This window comes from Aphelocoma coerulescens, chromosome 8 (genome assembly GCF_041296385.1).
Source record: "Aphelocoma coerulescens isolate FSJ_1873_10779 chromosome 8, UR_Acoe_1.0, whole genome shotgun sequence".
Lineage (NCBI taxonomy): Eukaryota > Metazoa > Chordata > Aves > Passeriformes > Corvidae > Aphelocoma > Aphelocoma coerulescens.
In genome coordinates, this window is record NC_091022.1 from 13669004 (window position 1) to 13685436 (window position 16433).

A 16433-nucleotide genomic window follows, 5' to 3' on the forward strand; every position below is an offset into this window, starting at 1 on the left:
TGATCTCAGAGTTATGTTATTCTGGAACTGGAACTTCAGATGTAAGGATTTACATCCGCTCAGCGCAAATGCAAATATCTGCTCACCTCTACAACCCAACTAACTCACATTCATACAAAACCAAAAAGGTTTTTCTGTGGAAAGACTCCAAAATATTAAGAATTTTTATCATTAGTCATCCCTAGGAACCTCATCTGTTACAAACTTTACTGAATGAATTATAAGATACTTCATTATTCTAATACAAGGGAGAAAAGACACATGTAACCAATGATACCTGCAATTTGCTATTTTTGCATGCACAAGAATTACTTCTAGATCTTAAAACCTGTAGCTACAGTCCACCAGAATATTTAAACCATTGTTTAACACCATGTATGTCAGCAAGGCTGTAAACTTCAAAGGTGCTTCATAGGCTTAATACAAAGCAGGCCTTGAAGGATATGACCTTATAACATTTTTTAATTACTACAATTAAGAGATTGTAAGAATATAGATCAACTGTTTAAGATCATCTAATTAATCATACATAGCATTTAAAACCCACCTTATTTACCTACCATCTCGAGATGGCTTCTTATTTGAAATGATGGATATAGTTGATTTTTTCCCACTTCTCTGCTCAGATTTTCTTCTTTATTATTTTGACTATTTTGTCTAAGCAATGCTATCATCAGGCATCTCATCAGCAATGAGCCAAAATCTCAGCACTGTTAACAGGAATATTACAGACCTTCCTTAATACTACTTTAAGCATAACTAATATGCTAAAAGAATTAGTGTTAAACTTCTAATATCAGTATCAAAAAGACAAAAGTTTTTTGTACTTTTTTGTTAATTTATAAACATAAGTTTGCTGCCTGAGCAGTGCTGTGAACATTAAGAAAACCCCAGCATTGCTGAATAGAACTTTTATGGAGATTTGCTTCTCAGCTTGCTGCAGTGTAACTTTGTTCTCATTGAGTCTTAGAGCAAAATAAACACAGCATTCATACCAGTGCCCCATGCAACTTAAGAGACAGAGTGAGCATCAGGCATACTGGCACCATGTTTTTTTCCTCACTCTTTTCTTCCTGTTTGCCCCTTATGACTGAGAATATATACTAACTTCTCAGGATTACTGCAGTCAGGGAAGAATGTACAAAAATACATCCCTCTCTTGAGAACAAAGTCAGGGATGGCTGCAAAAGTCTCTGGGGACAAGAAAAATCAACACAGCAAGAAATACTGCAGAAGCTAATAAAATACCCTGGTTGTGCTCCCCTCATTTCTTGTAAGCTAAATATTACTGAAAATATTTTGAAAAATCAATCAGCACAGGTAATGTGCATATCCATGTGCACTGGTACAATTCCAAACAAATATGATGCTATATAACTTAGCACACACATTTTAAATACAGGGTTTTTTCCTTCCACTATTCTAATTCATATGTCTCATCCAACAGGATGAGATACAGATAACCCATGCTATGGGTTAACACCTGAAAAGACACTTGAGGATTTTTACTAGAATGTGTGTGGAGGAGAAAAGTAACAGCCCCACCAAATCAGCAAAGAAGTTGTGGATTAGCTCTACACAAACTTGTCTCCTGTTCTCTCTCAGTGAAGAGGAGAGAAACCAGGAGAGCTTTACAGATGCTTCCCATCTTCTCCCACATCTCACCCCAGATGGGAACCTGCCAGGCACTCAGGATTAATACTCAAACTCTCCTGTAGAAAATCCTAACATGTTCCACTGCCAAAGCACATCTCAGGTAGGAGCCATTAGGGAAAAAACAAAGATGCTAGACTGTAGGGTGCTAATTGGGTCAATAGGGATTGCACATGGATTGCAACACAAGCACGAGCTTGCTCATTTGTCATGAATGTGAAGGAATACTTGTCTTGTTTTTTTCCACATGTATTTAACTAAAAATTTAAGACTTGAGAGGCCTAGAAAGCCACAAGCAATTTCACCAAGGACATATGCATTTCCTTGTAGACAAAACTTACCCTCATGACAGCTGACTTCAGAGAATTTTGTTATTACAAGGGAAGAAAAGCTGCTGAAAAACAATAACAAACAAGATTTTACAGCAGGAACAACTTGGGATAAACACTGAATACCAAAAATCTCCCAAGATATTCCATAACATATAATGATTCTGTAGAAAAGAAAACAGAGACAGCAACATCTGTGCTATGTGATGCTGGTGTTGAAGCCCACAGAAAGGGATTTACAGTCCCAAATGTACTAAGAAGTGATTTTGTGAATCTGTGTACACACACATACATCATACTGAAGTCCTAGGTTTTTGTGTACTGCACACACAACAGAGTTAAAACCCTTTATTTCCAGCTAGTACTTGAAAAATTAAGACTGTCATTTGGTTAATACTAATTTAAAGTTACAATACTATTGCCAGCAAAAGCAATTTATCAGAACACTTGCCAAGCTATTTGGCTGACTGTTTTTGGCATGGGGCTGCTGCAGCCTGAGTCATTCACATCAGTTAAAATGAAGACTCATTCACAAAACATTGCTCTATTGAAGCAAAGGAGCATTCTGCTTTATTTTTCATACTGTATTTCTGTGTTATTTCTGTGACATCTAGGACAATTGGAATTACAGCCTTAGATCACAAACTCCCAGACATCTATGAATGGAGTGGTGCAGCACAAATATTTCCAGAGCATACCTGATACTTATCCTTTTCATTCAGTTCTGAAAGATGTGGCCTGCCAATCTCAACAGCATCAATCATAGAAACAGAGCATGCATATACCCAGAACCTTCATACCATTCTATTAGAAAAGAAGCAGCTCTGAATCTGAGACTGAAAATTAAGTATGACCTCCACATTCTCAGACAGTTCAGTCAGATAAAGGACAGTTTCTGTCAGCCTCAGTTTGTGCCAAATCCTCACTCAGCAAAACTTTCTGATTTGTTATCACTACAGAGCTCCTTATGAATTTCAGAATCTTCAAAAAAATCTTACTTGGCCCACAGTCCTGATTAAAGCATTCTTAAGTGTACAAATACAGATTTCATTAATAGAACATGCTTATCAGATATGAAGGAAAGTGACAATGCTAGGACACAAAGAACTATTCATCCATCAGCTATACTTCACAGCATTTTCCATTACAACTTTCTTGTATACTTGCAGCTATCTTAAATGTTCAGGCAATTTTTGGTGGCTTTCACTTGGATATAGATGCTTAAATCACTGAAGCTTGGGTCTTACATCCACTGAGATGATGAAAGTAACTTCTTGAATAAATGCTAGACTAAAAACCCAGAGGTTTAAGACAAAAAAAAGCAAGTTTCAGCCTCTGCCCATTATGCCAAATTCTCCAAGAATGCCTAACACCAAGTCGTAGTTGTTTAAGTCCATATTCTCAGGGCTAATAGATTTTTCATATTGGACTTCATTGTCAATTCCATTGTCAATGAAGACTCCCACAGTTTTGCTCCATCTTGCAAAGGTTAAACCCTGTCCACTGACTCTGCAGTCTGATCCCCTTCAAGGTACAGCACTTCTTACCATGTAAATCCAAACTCTTTTACCTCTCTCAAGCCACAGCAAAAAGTCAGTTTGCTGATTTGAAAGGCAGCCAGTGTGGGCCAATACCCATTTTCATCCCACTACAGCTTCACCAACTACATGAAGACTGAGGAGGCATATCTTCTAGTCTAAGACAACAAAAAGAAGTTTAATTGCCTAATTGCTATTTGAAGGCTTAGAACTGAGAGTGATAATGGTTAGCCTGTTTTCAGAAGGCACTTCCAAGATACACTATTCCATCCTTTGGCATACACTTATTTCAAATCTATGAAAGTGAGAGAAGTTTATCCACACAGCTTGTGCTATTCTAGCTGCTGTCTTTTGAGATGTGACCTCTTGTAGAGACCCTAAACCAAAGCCTGTTGTACATCAAGGAGTTTGAGGTTCAGCTTGCAGCAAACCTTGTGCTGTGCCACATGTAGAGCTTGGCCACCAGGCCTGGCTGGGCCCTTGGCTGCAGGATGAGCTCAGCCAGATAACTGTAGTAGAGGGAGCCTGTAGGCAGCTCCCACTCAGCATTTGCAATTACCTTGGCCTTGCATTTATCCCAAACTCCACTAGTAACTTCATCTGAATATAATTTTTCTTTGACAATAGAAATAATTACTTTCCTTACAGCCATTTTGAAAATTAATTCTTTCAATCACCTCAAGAAAAGCTAAAAAAAATTTTGAAATTTCTTTTTTTACCATCTAGATGAAGAATCTTGTCAACTAATAATATAGAAATTTTCTCTTTAAGTGAAAGCACAGCCTATTTCATGTGCAGCTCACCGGTTAGATGATCTGTGGAGACTTAAGAGCACAATCTCCCATTTACTTCAGTTTGGAAAAGTCTTCAGATTTTGTCCTATAGATTAAAGGAAAAGAGCCCAGCTAACCCAGAGCCCACAGAAACCCATCTCACCCCGCCTCAGCACACAATGCAGAGCCACTTTCTGCTCTTCATTCTGTTCAGTAATGACCAACAGAGGAGCACTGGCTTTCCACTAAGATTTCTGCCAAAGGATGCAATTTTAAATGCAGAATTTGATGTGAGAGCTGTTTGGAGCAAATATTAGTCATGCATTACAACTACAAATTTACACTTTATGTATTTCCACAGAAATGATAAAGCTCTTGAAGCTCTGAATTTTATTCCAGTGTAATAATTAGACTGTTTAAGATGGCACTGCATAATTCAAAAGTAAAAGTGAATGTGCTGTAGAAAAGAAATCGTTTAATAGCAGCTTAATATATGAGAAATCAGCATTATCTGGATCTTTCTAATCATAATTTCAGTTGTTAAAGCACCAGGGACTCCATCAGTCTATACACTATATTCTGATTCAATTACAAGATGCATTAAAAAGTGGTGGTTTACAGCATCCATTAGACTTGTTATTACCCTTGTGCCATATTCAATTGACCAAAGGAAAAAAAAAAGCTTTCTCCTATGGGAGGTGAGACCAAAAAAAGCATATACAGTGAGTATATGCATTAATAAGTATCCCCAAAAAGAAGTTTCAGTTCATTTCTTCCAGAGATGTGTATTCCTGCAAAATACAGAGTAAACACCATGCCTCATTACCCCTTTATATTGTTCAGACCCCACATATATATAGGTGTAACATTGATTAATGGAAATAAATTACAACATTCTGTGACTCAGAATAAATTACTCCAAACCTTAGCAGGACTAATAAAAGCAACAACAACTTGAATAAAGCATATTAGCAGGAGACTTATCCAAGCTTCATTCATAATATCCAGCATCTCATTTTTCTCTTCATCTTGCACCTTAAGAGCCATAAAAATACAGCACTGCCATTCTTAGCATTCCATCTGATGGCAATAGCCGTGAGAAGATGTTTAACTTTGGTCAGGCTGACGAGATACTCTTTGCTGTTACACTGAATATGAGACACCCATTTTGCAGCTCACAATTTAGCTGTCAATTTAGCTCTGACCCACAATAAAACACTACCATTTTCTAAAAGACAAAAAAAAACCCCAACCAAGTCTGTTCCCAGACTCCATAAAGAATTTTCCAGACATCTGCAATCTTTACCTACCAGCAACTGCAGTATTAAAGCTACTCTACTCAGTATTCAGAATATGCCTGATCCCCAAATTAGATTTTTAAGCACTTTTGGAGTAATTCAGCCACAAAGTTAATTTTTCTTTTTAAACAAAGGTAGGTCATGACTTTTCATATAAGTATATTTATTGCTAAATTTATCAAGTAATTGCATTATTCTGGGTTTCAGACATAATTAAGAAGGAGGAACAATAAATTTCCCCATCTTCTAAGTATTTGACATGTAAAATAATTCTCATTTAAAGATGAAAAAAGGTGTCATTTTTGTATATTAGTGAGAAAGATGTATGTGTTTTAATTTCAAAATCTTGTTAATGAATTGGAAGAAATCATATTAAGTTATGTAACAGAAAAATGTTTTATTTGAAAACTGAACTAAGGGATAAGAATTTAAATTACTGACAAAAAAGTTATTCTCACCAATATAGCACCTTTTTGTGCAGTTTCCTTTTGGGGTAATGAGATCTTTTCAGCCAAAGAATTTTCACTCTTCTATGAATGCACAATAAATTTATTCACAATTTATGCCAATGACACAATGCCTTTTTACTCTTTTGCAGCAACTGTAGATCCCTCAATTCCTTTACGCTCCTATGCTTTAGAACATAAAATTCCTGTAAAAGCCATTCTTGTGCATGAAATACGAACAGTTTTATTCAGGAGCTAACCACGCTGCAGCTCCAATTGCTGGGCATTCCAAGGCAGCCAAGGCTTGCTGTCTGTCGCAGCTCTCTCCCCTGCCTGTCCCCCTGGCGCGCTTCGCTCGTTTCGCAGCACCGCGAGCCCACGCGGCTCTGGCCATCTGCTTCCCTGCCGTAGCGAATGCCTCACTGACTTGTTAGACAGCACATGAGATTTCCTCTCCAGTTCGCTCAGAAAAGAAAATGTCTGGCTAATAAATGCTGCCTGTTTGACAACACTGAACACTATTTACAAACTGGGGCTCCCTTTAATCAACACACTTGTCCCTGATTCCAAGATGCGATCGTGGCACATTTTAAGTCTGCAACAAAATTCTTGTTGAGATAGATGGAACTGAGTGTAGGCTCCACTCTTAGAGCAAGCTCCACTCAGATGGGGTCTTCTGCCCATGACAGATGCCCATCACCAACAACATCGTTCTGTGCAAGTTTTTGGAGTAACTGATATGATGCTCACACCAGAAAAAGGACATCAGTGAATAATTCCTCCATAGTGACACATAAGCTGAATCCCAAACAAACACCTTTCTCCCCACAGCTTACACCAAGGCAGATACCTGTCATATCCTAGGAAGAGGGAGTAAAGCAACCCCTGACACCCAATATCAGTGATACTATGCTGGTTTGCAGAAACCATCTGACTTCTTACCTGGTAAGTTAATTTCCTCTCTGAAAGCTGATGAGGCACTCTTTTTATCTGATGATAGAAAATATTTTAAAAATATATCTTTCAAGCATGGAGTTTGTGAGAGTTTTTGTTTTCTGGTTTTGGTGAGGTTGCTGGGATTCAATGTTTGGTTGGGGGGGGTGGGGGGTTGGGTGAGGTATAACTTTGAAAAAGCATTTTTTCCATAATGTCCATTAAGTATTTCATACTAGCACTAGTCACCAAAGGATTGAGTTTTGTCAAAAATCATTGTTTGCCACCAACCTTTTCCTTTCCCAATGCAATTTATGTGATATCCAACATCCAATGCCAACTCACTATTCTTTTATGCCATTAGCTCATTGCTAGAATAAAAAAGCCCAGAATAAAATGATAGGCAAAATAAGACCTGAAACAGGAAAGCTGAAAATGACAAACCAACCAAGCATTCATTTATTTCATCCCCACCTATACTAAGAATATAAAATAATATTACACTTCACATGCCTGAAAACAGCACAGAGACATTGGCTCAATAAAGCAATAATGAAGCATCAGGCACAAAGCAAAAGGAATCCAGTAAGGGACATGAAGTCACTGCCAGTGACCCAGTGCATCAAGTGACCATGACAAGCCCCATATTTGGCAGCCCTTGGGCTTTTTTTCCTCATTATGTGATTTATCAGTTTTTAAACACCATAGCCTCTGCCATGCAATGTGGAATAGACAATCACAGGGTTTCCTGTTGGCTTTTAAATCTATTTTTTCCACAGTGGTGTGGTATCCTACAGCAAGAAACAAAAAGCAACAAGCCCTTATTGCTCATTATCCTGATGGTGTGTGCCAAATCTGCAGTTGGAATCGTGGCTCTGCAGAGCTGAAACACACAACTGTGATAGCTCATCTGACACTCTACAAGTGCTCTTGCTCAGGTCATCCTACACATCAAAAGCCATACTCCTAAGCAGAGCAGACACACGTAAACCAAAGTCAATACCAAAATTAAAATTCTCTTCTGATAAAAACACAAATAAAAGGAGCTAAAGTTCACATTGACTGCAATACCAGATATATCTTTGGGCATTTGGGTAGCCACACACAAAGTGACCAAGATAAGATGGGATCATTAGAAAAGAGAGTGTATAAACTTTCAGTTGCCTCTAACATTTATGTTTTTATATTTCCCCATTGGAATGCTCTAAATTAAGTCCTAGTAACTTTCCTATTATCTCATAATGAGGACAACTGTGGCTCTAACCTTCCATTTATTAGTCAGAGCTACAGCCTCAACATTGCACCTTACCAGGAAAGGATTTTGTTCTCCAGTAACAGCCCTTTTTGTGGCAACGTCCAGCTGTGTGAGTGGATGCAGATGGCTCCCTGATGTGATAGATAAAGTTTGTTAGTATTTTCAAACTCACCCAGGATTCATGTAAATATGCAAACACATGGGATTAAATTCCAGTCCTAAATTTCTTGGCCTGAAAACAATCTTAGGGCCAAACTGCAGAGCACCTGCACAGGAAGCATATGATCTGCATGAATAGTGAAAACATGATTGATAAGACTAAAAAAGAAAAACCACACCTGTGAAACAAGAGAAAAGTAGGCAGAGTTGTAGAATTGTGTTTATGTTAAACTTCTTTGGTAAGTGGTATCAATATTGTCTTCCAAAAACAGTTCCTCAACGCATTTAAAAAGCACTAGCCTGCACTGCTCTCAGTTCCAGCAGTATGTTGATTTAAAATCCAGGCCTCAGAACCTGGTGATAAGAAACTTACCTAACTGGAATTACACCACTTCATTATTCCACAGTACAGGAATTGTGCTTAGTTTTCCACACTCAGATTTAACTGTTCTAACGCAGAGAGCATTTATCTGCCTGGCTGTGAAATGGAACTGTTTAGCAGAGGTCCAATAGCCTATAAAGCTTTCCAGCCACTTAAAAAAGGTACATGTTTATGACCTTTGAAATCCACCTTCCTGATTTATTCAAATGCTCACTCAATTGTTCTCTGAAGCCCCTGGATATCTTTGCATCCCCTTTAACAGGAATTCAACTGAGTCTAGATGCATAAAACCTAGACAAGACTAGGAATTTCACAGTAAAACATTTGCTTAGAAAATGTTGTTTAATGGAAAGTAAAGGATTTTTTTTTTTTTTTTGTAATAATACATTAATGTTGGTGAAAATTCCAAGGAAGAATATTCTCCCTATCAAGAGATGCATTCTGTAATTACCAAACATTGTGGGAGATAAAAAACCTTTTTAGTCTGAGTCAAACTGTAAATTTTACTGTTTTAAATTCTTGGTTCGTGCCAAAGCAGTGTTGATGTTAGAGTTCAATCTACAAGGCTTGTTTCTGACCAGTCACAATAAAAAAAAAAAAAAATCACAGAATCCTGGAAATGAAGTCCAGAAGGAGAGTTGAAATTTATTGCTAAAATCAAATTGTTTCTTATACCTTACCTTTCATAAGGCATAATAAAGATGGCTGACATAGCAAAATCATCCACATGCCCTTCAATAAACTTCACAGATGCGCATCCTCAGAGATGACTTTTCATCTTTTATATCCTACTTTCCAAGCATACAATCACACTAATATATTAAAATAATAATTCTTACTGCCTAGCCACTACAATTTTATATGAGCATTTATTGTTGCAGTTTCTATAACATAGCAGTGATATTGGCATAACTAGAAGATTATGTGTAGCAAGGAGCTACCACAGCATTGTGTCTCTGTGTCTCTATTCATGTGTGTCTTCTAGTGGAGCTCTTATTTTTAGAGTGAACTCTTAGTGACCCAAGAACAGAAACACAAGACTTGCTTGTGCTCACAGAACATCAGTTAACCTCAGCCTGAGTGACATCTAAGAAAAACAGATGTTGTATCAGCCCAAAAATAGAGGGAGAAAATTACAACAGAGGCTTTGAAACAGCAACCACAGAATGACAACGGAGACCACAGAACTACAAAAACAAATCACAAAAGATTGATTTATGGTCACTATATGCATGCAAGTTTAGGAGATGGGTAAACCTGTTTGGGGAGTACCAAAGAACAAACATCCATCATATGTAAAACATAACAAAAATAACAGATCTTCAATACAATGTCACTTACAAATCGCTGGAGGAAAAGCAAGTGAGCAGACTGTTTCAGCAATTATACAAAAAGAAGCCAAAGAAGATGCAAAATCACAGGGGAAGAAACCATCATCACATTTCCCTCAGCAAAAGGCTCAGTGTGCTGAAAATTCATTGTAAAACCACTTTCTCTTCCTTTCAAGAAAAATTAACTCATGCAACCTAGGAGCTAAAGCAGCATGGGAATAAAGGGAAATGCCAAAAACTGAGATGACAAAGTTTGCACATATTTATTTATATTATCATTGAGAGTAAGCTGTAATAACAAGATAATTTGGATATTGTTAGCACTGTGACTGGACTAGTAATAATCCTTTGATCAGATAGTTAACAGCCATACTTAAGAATAAATTCTTGCTTCAAGTACATTTCTTCAGTCTGCACAAATGGAGAGGGCATTTAACCTGGTATCCTGCCTCTGAAGGCTGGCTGTTAAATCAGGATGTGACTTTATTGTCACACTACTACAATTTAGCTTTGTTAGTATTGATTTTACTCATAATGAAGTGAAGCAACTGAAGCATTCCACCTCAATAAAAGATCCATGATTATTTTTCTTTTTTGCAGACAAGAAAATTTCTACTTTTCTGAATGACAAAGCTTCTCCTCACCCCACCCCTCATTATTGTACACGCACACAAAATGCAACTCATTTCTATCGAGTTTCTCACAACTAAGTTTTCCCTTAACATCTTCTGTCAAGTTAAAACATCTCTTTGTGATCAACAAGCAGATTAACACATATTCAAGTCTAAAATATTTAGAGGACAGGAAAGCTATTTTCCCATTTGTGTTATGAAAACAATCAAGAAATGCCATGTTCCTCCAATGCAGTACTCCAGTTAAATTGCTCTGCTGCCTTGGAGAAGAAACAAATTCAGAATTAACATTTCAGCTAAATCACTATTTTTGATGCTAGACAACAGTCAATTTTGATTTGTTCTGGAGCATCTCAGCTGAGCTATTGCAACAGATCTGTAAAGAACACAAAGAATGATTTAAAGACAATGCCTCTACTACTTTCACTTCTTACCACTGTAATTTAACCTAAGAATGATATAGCACATCCACTTTAACAGAGTATTTTGAACAGAATTGAGCCGCAGGTGGCCTGAACTGAAATTAAACCACAAGGAAGGACTGACACAGAGCAGGGGAAGGAAGAAGAAGGGGGGGGGGGGGGGGGGGGGAGCAAATAAAAATCATTCTTTTCCTCCTCCTGTTTGTGTTATCATTTGTAATTGCAGGTCCACAAAGAAATCCTGTCTCCTTTCCACATCTTTTCTTTTTTAAATTCACATTATATTTTAGAAAAAAAAATAGGTCTTGTGCTGCACAATACTGTGAATACATGCACCAGCAGTTCAGGAATACAAGCTCTTTTGTGGCTTATCACTTAATTGGCAATTATAATCCTATAATTAACTACAGAAAAAAAGCCTCTGGCAAAAACCAGCTGAGTAATTCAAACATGAGATATAAAATTACTCCTAAAACCAGTCAACAGCAGCTTATCTGCAAATGCATAAATGAGCCCCACTGGAGAGTTAGTGCCATCAGTTCCTGTGCCCACTCAATCCTCTTGCCATCGAGGGGCCACATCAGTTTAAAAGTGACAGGAAATGGTTTCAATGCAGCCATCAATCTGATGTGGACTGGGACTGATTGTCAGCCCTCCTCACAAAAAGGGAGAAGGCTAAAAAAATCCTGACTCACCTTGCTGCTGTAAACAGCCTGATATATTGTTCTAGTTGACAATCACTTATAGAAGTAGTGGTGCAATAAATGAGCTAATGAAAGTGTCACTTACAATAAGATGTCAGCAAGCCAAAAAAGCCAAGCTTGACTGGCATCCGTCCTGCTGCACTTGACTAAATCCTTCACATCACTCTGCACTGTTAATTACAGCAACACAGGCATGGGCAGCCAACCTGTTCTTTTTATGAGAGTAGCAGATGGGCCAAAACTGTGACCAACAGAAAATAAAATCTGATTGGATTCACCTCACCTTCCTTTTCTGATACTCAATACTTCCTCCCCCTATCTGCTCATCATCTAAACCCATCACTAAAATACTACTTCAGCCAGATGACAGCACAGTAGATTTTGCCATGTACTAAGGGTTTTTTCACACAACCTGAGCCCAACCAGCCCATCAGACCATTCAGAAAGCATTTAACATGAGATTACTTATTTAAATTCTCTTAGATATTCATTTCACAATATTTGTAATTCTATTGAGCAGCAAATTCAGCAGGCCCTCAAATAGACTCTAGCTACCACAGCTAACTCTAGAAAGACACCAGTACTTCCATAAAAATTCCTACCTTCTTAAAAGATAAATTAAGCAAACCACACAGCTACTTCTCTGAAAGCTAGTTTGTGTTATTCATGACCTTGTGTCTCACTTCTTAATTTTTTAAACCAAGGACTGTATACAAAGAAACAACTCAAAGGAGTACAGACTTGCTTGGGGAGCAAGGTAAACTCTCCAGTGGTATGAGTTGGGAGCCCATACGCTCAAATTCTGACAAAATTTGCATAAGTAAATTTTCACTGGACTGGAATACAAGCATCTTTTTAATTAGAAGCCATGCTAAGGGCTCCAGGATCATTCCTATCCCATCCCTATTTCTCAAATACTAGAAAAAGCAGAAGCATCTCCAAACACATTCTGGTGCTTAGCACTCTTATATAGGATAAACAGTCTAAAACACTTGAAGAATTAAAGCATCTGTGTCTTCCTCATCCAGATATAGCAGCTGCTCACAGGAGGGCAGTGACAGGCTTGCAGTATCTCCAACCAGTCCTTGGCCTCCTCTTTGAGCAGTGTGTCTAAAATTACTCATGTAATTTATCTCCACTTACAAACAGTCTCAAGATCAAATAAACCAAAACAAGTCGCTTCTGTTAACATAGCCAAAAAAATGTTTTGTTCAGTATCACTTGCCTCCTTTATCTTTCAAATACTAATTCAAGAAGGTGCTAAAGTAAGATTTCTTGTTCTCAGAGAAACAAATTTACTATATGCTGAAAATAGAGGTTTTTGATGACTGGGAGCTTACTGATCTATATTGCTGGAATTCAGTGCTAATGTTGTGCAGGATCCTGTCTTCTCAGTTTTATATTGCTGGATGCATAAAGTTAAGTGAAGGACACAACAAGGATTACCAAAGAGCTCAACAGAACTGATAAACAATGATAGAAACAAAAATGTCTTATGTACTCTGCTCCAAAGAGGAAAATGATTAGTGCTCCATGCACACCAAAATGCAGTCCTTTTCCTAAGGCCAAGCCTGCAATTACAGTGAAAAATCTTAGCAAGCATGGGAGACTTGGATAAGATGAGAGGGTTTTGGGTTTTGTCAGTGCAAAACAAACATGCTGGGAAGACTCAAAAGACAATCGCAACAGGCAGGTTATTGTAAGTTTCTATCAAGTCAGAGACTGGACAAAGTGGACCCAACTTGATGAGCTTCTCCCCTATAGAAAGATGATAGTCATGTTTCCATTATTGACTACTGTGAGTCAGAAATTAGAGGGACAGAAGCAAGATCGACAATTTAGTCATAAATCAAAGTACCTTTTAACAATTTTTTTTCTTAATTCTAGAAGAAAATTAAAATTGACCCCTTCAACTGTGTTAGGCACCCACTTAGAAACTGCCTGTATAAAAGCTGCCATATAAAAATATTTTCTTAAGCTTACAAAGAAAATAATTGTCTTTAATTTTTCTGAAAATGCAAGCTCTGGATCTATCTAAAAGACTTTTAAAACTTTTTTAATTACAATTTTTTTAAATGTGTTGTTTTCTTTTAGAATATAAAATATGTCAAAAATAATATCTACTTCCTACTTGTATTATTTTCCCTGTATTTACACCTTTTCACAGGATTCATCACCATGCAGTCTCCTCACATGCCACTTCACTGATCAGCTAGGTTAGGAGTGCACTCTTCCACTTTTTCAAAAGTCCAAAATACCACCTCTATAATCTCACCAGCTCCCAAAAAACAGAGTTGTAGGGAACTAACAGTAAATTCATGGAAAAAATTCCAGCTTACTGCAGTGGGATATTATGCATGGGACAGAACATCTAACAAAATGTTGGGGGTTGTATTTCAAAGTGGTTTTTTTAATCCATAGCAACTTGGTGATAAAGCCTACTGTCTCCACAACATCCAAAAACTTGAATCCCATAAAAATTTTAAACACAGATCACCTAGGTGTGTTTGAAGCTCACATAAATCAGTTCCTCTCAGTGTAACTCTGTCCAAATTCTGTTTTGTGCTGGATTAGCACACACACAGTGATACATTGATTTCACCAGTGCCCTGCCAGAATCACACAGGTATAACACAGGAGCTGGGCTCTTCATTGCCCTTCTTACAGTATCACAGTTTATGAAAAGAATATTCAGTTCTATTCACCACAATGACCTTAGTGGCATAAGTCATCTTTTATAATTCACTTTTATCTTTACATTCAGACTGGCTGCTGTATTCAAAGACTGAAACAGCTCCATTTGTTTTGACATGTGAAGCTGCAAAGTGCACCTTTCAATCCATCACTCAGAAAGGATGCACTAGTGATGGCAGGAGAGGTCCCTGAGGCAGCCACCTCTCCAGCAACTGAAAAAGCAGCATCTGGAGTTACAGAGCCGAGACACTGTTACTTTCTCCTACCACAATATGAAACTTAATTCATCTCAAATGCAGGGATTCTGCTGGATAGCTGCAGAGAAAGGAAGGGTTCTCACTGCTCCCAGTGCATAACTAGAATTTTAAGAGGAGTTGAAAAGGGAGGATTTTTCTTCATGGCACTGGCATTCAGTCATGGCAGGAAAAGTGTGTATACCTACAGAAAGACTAAGAACTTCTGGTACTACTGGGCTAGTAATTAGTCCTTAAGACTAAGGATTTCTGGTATATTAAATCCTCCACTACCTGTCAATTCTGGTTACATGCTTAGGACCAACTGCTCGATTTACCTTTGGAAGCAGCAGGGTTGCCCTTCTCTGACGTTCATAACCAGCTCCTTAGGGTGCCAATAAATACATTATCTATATTGATACACTGCACAGGAGCAATGCCTCTCAATAACAAACTAACCTCATTAAAACTAATGCACTGCTAAGTAGTAAGCTAAGCTGTTTGATTAGGTATTTCCTTTTATTTTATATTTATTTCTTTCCATGACAACAACTAAGTAACAGAACCAAAGCACACTAAGAACCTCTCTACATTTCTTTTGATCAATCTGAAATATTTTATTCAAACAAATCCAGAAAGTTTGTTTTGCGTGATTTACCCTTTTCATCCTTTGTCATTTTTGCATATATAAATGAGAAAATGAGTAAAACCGGAATATTGAAAATGTTATGAGAGTGCCAAAGTGAAAGGATTTACTCTAAGTCCTCTCTTTTTTTACAGCCACTGAATTGTTTTCTATTTAATCTGCAAAAATTACCTCAAATTACATCTAAAATCTTTTTCTACATGAAGGACTACACATGTAGCTATAAAAATCTCTTCTAACCACCAGAGATATAAGTTAAGGACCAAAGAAAATATTTCTACCCATTCACTTCATGAAGTTTTACACTGCTAACAGTTCAGTCACACTTCATCATCCCTTCAAGGGTGTTCCAGCTATGGTTACCACCTTCTACTGATGCTGTTTCCTGGACATCATTTTACTTCCAATAGCATCATTGTGCAGCAGTCTTTCCTTCACCACACAACATACAGCAGAAGCTAAGTACATCTTATTCACCTTTTCCCTCCCTAAATTTGACTGGAGAGAAGGAAGCATATTCCTTCACCTTTTAGACCTCACCTTTATCCCTTGAAGCTAAGCCACACTTCTTCCAGGACAAGTATGGCTCAAGCACACTGGACTCTAGCCAAGAACAGGTGTAGGCTCCTTTTATGGCACAGGCTAATGAGCACATTCACACTGACTTTCAGGAAGGGTCCAGACAGAAGGGAAAGAAATCCTACCTCCTTTTTCTGGAGGACAGATTAATCCAACTGCAATTAGGCAAGAGGAACCATCACAGCCCTCTAGATCTGCAAGGCAGTTTGTCTCACATTGAGTGAGACATTGTAGTCTCTTCCAATTTAAGACTCAAGGAGTTTGTGTGGATCCTTAAAAATCAGCGACCTTTCAGGACACCTCAAGCACAAAAATCTCTTTCATTCAGTGGACGACCAGATGCCCTAGGTGGAGAAGAGCAGAAAACGAACCTCCACACTCACAGATGTCTTTATTTGTCAGCAGCACCTAGATTTTTATATTTAG

The 16433-nt window shown here is 37.8% G+C and overlaps 1 long non-coding RNA gene across 2 annotated transcripts in view; it reads right to left on the bottom strand.

Moving 5' to 3' along the window:
- The window catches only part of LOC138113851 (uncharacterized), an 82165-nt gene that overhangs the window by 42581 nt on the left and 23151 nt on the right, over window positions 1-16433 (bottom strand). For both annotated transcript variants that reach the window (XR_011152359.1, XR_011152360.1), the window contains exons 2-4: window positions 4324-4399; window positions 1995-2047; window positions 561-710 (exon numbers count right to left, since the gene is read on the bottom strand). This is a non-coding gene — a long non-coding RNA (uncharacterized lncRNA). The remainder of the gene's footprint in view (window positions 1-560; window positions 711-1994; window positions 2048-4323; window positions 4400-16433) is intronic.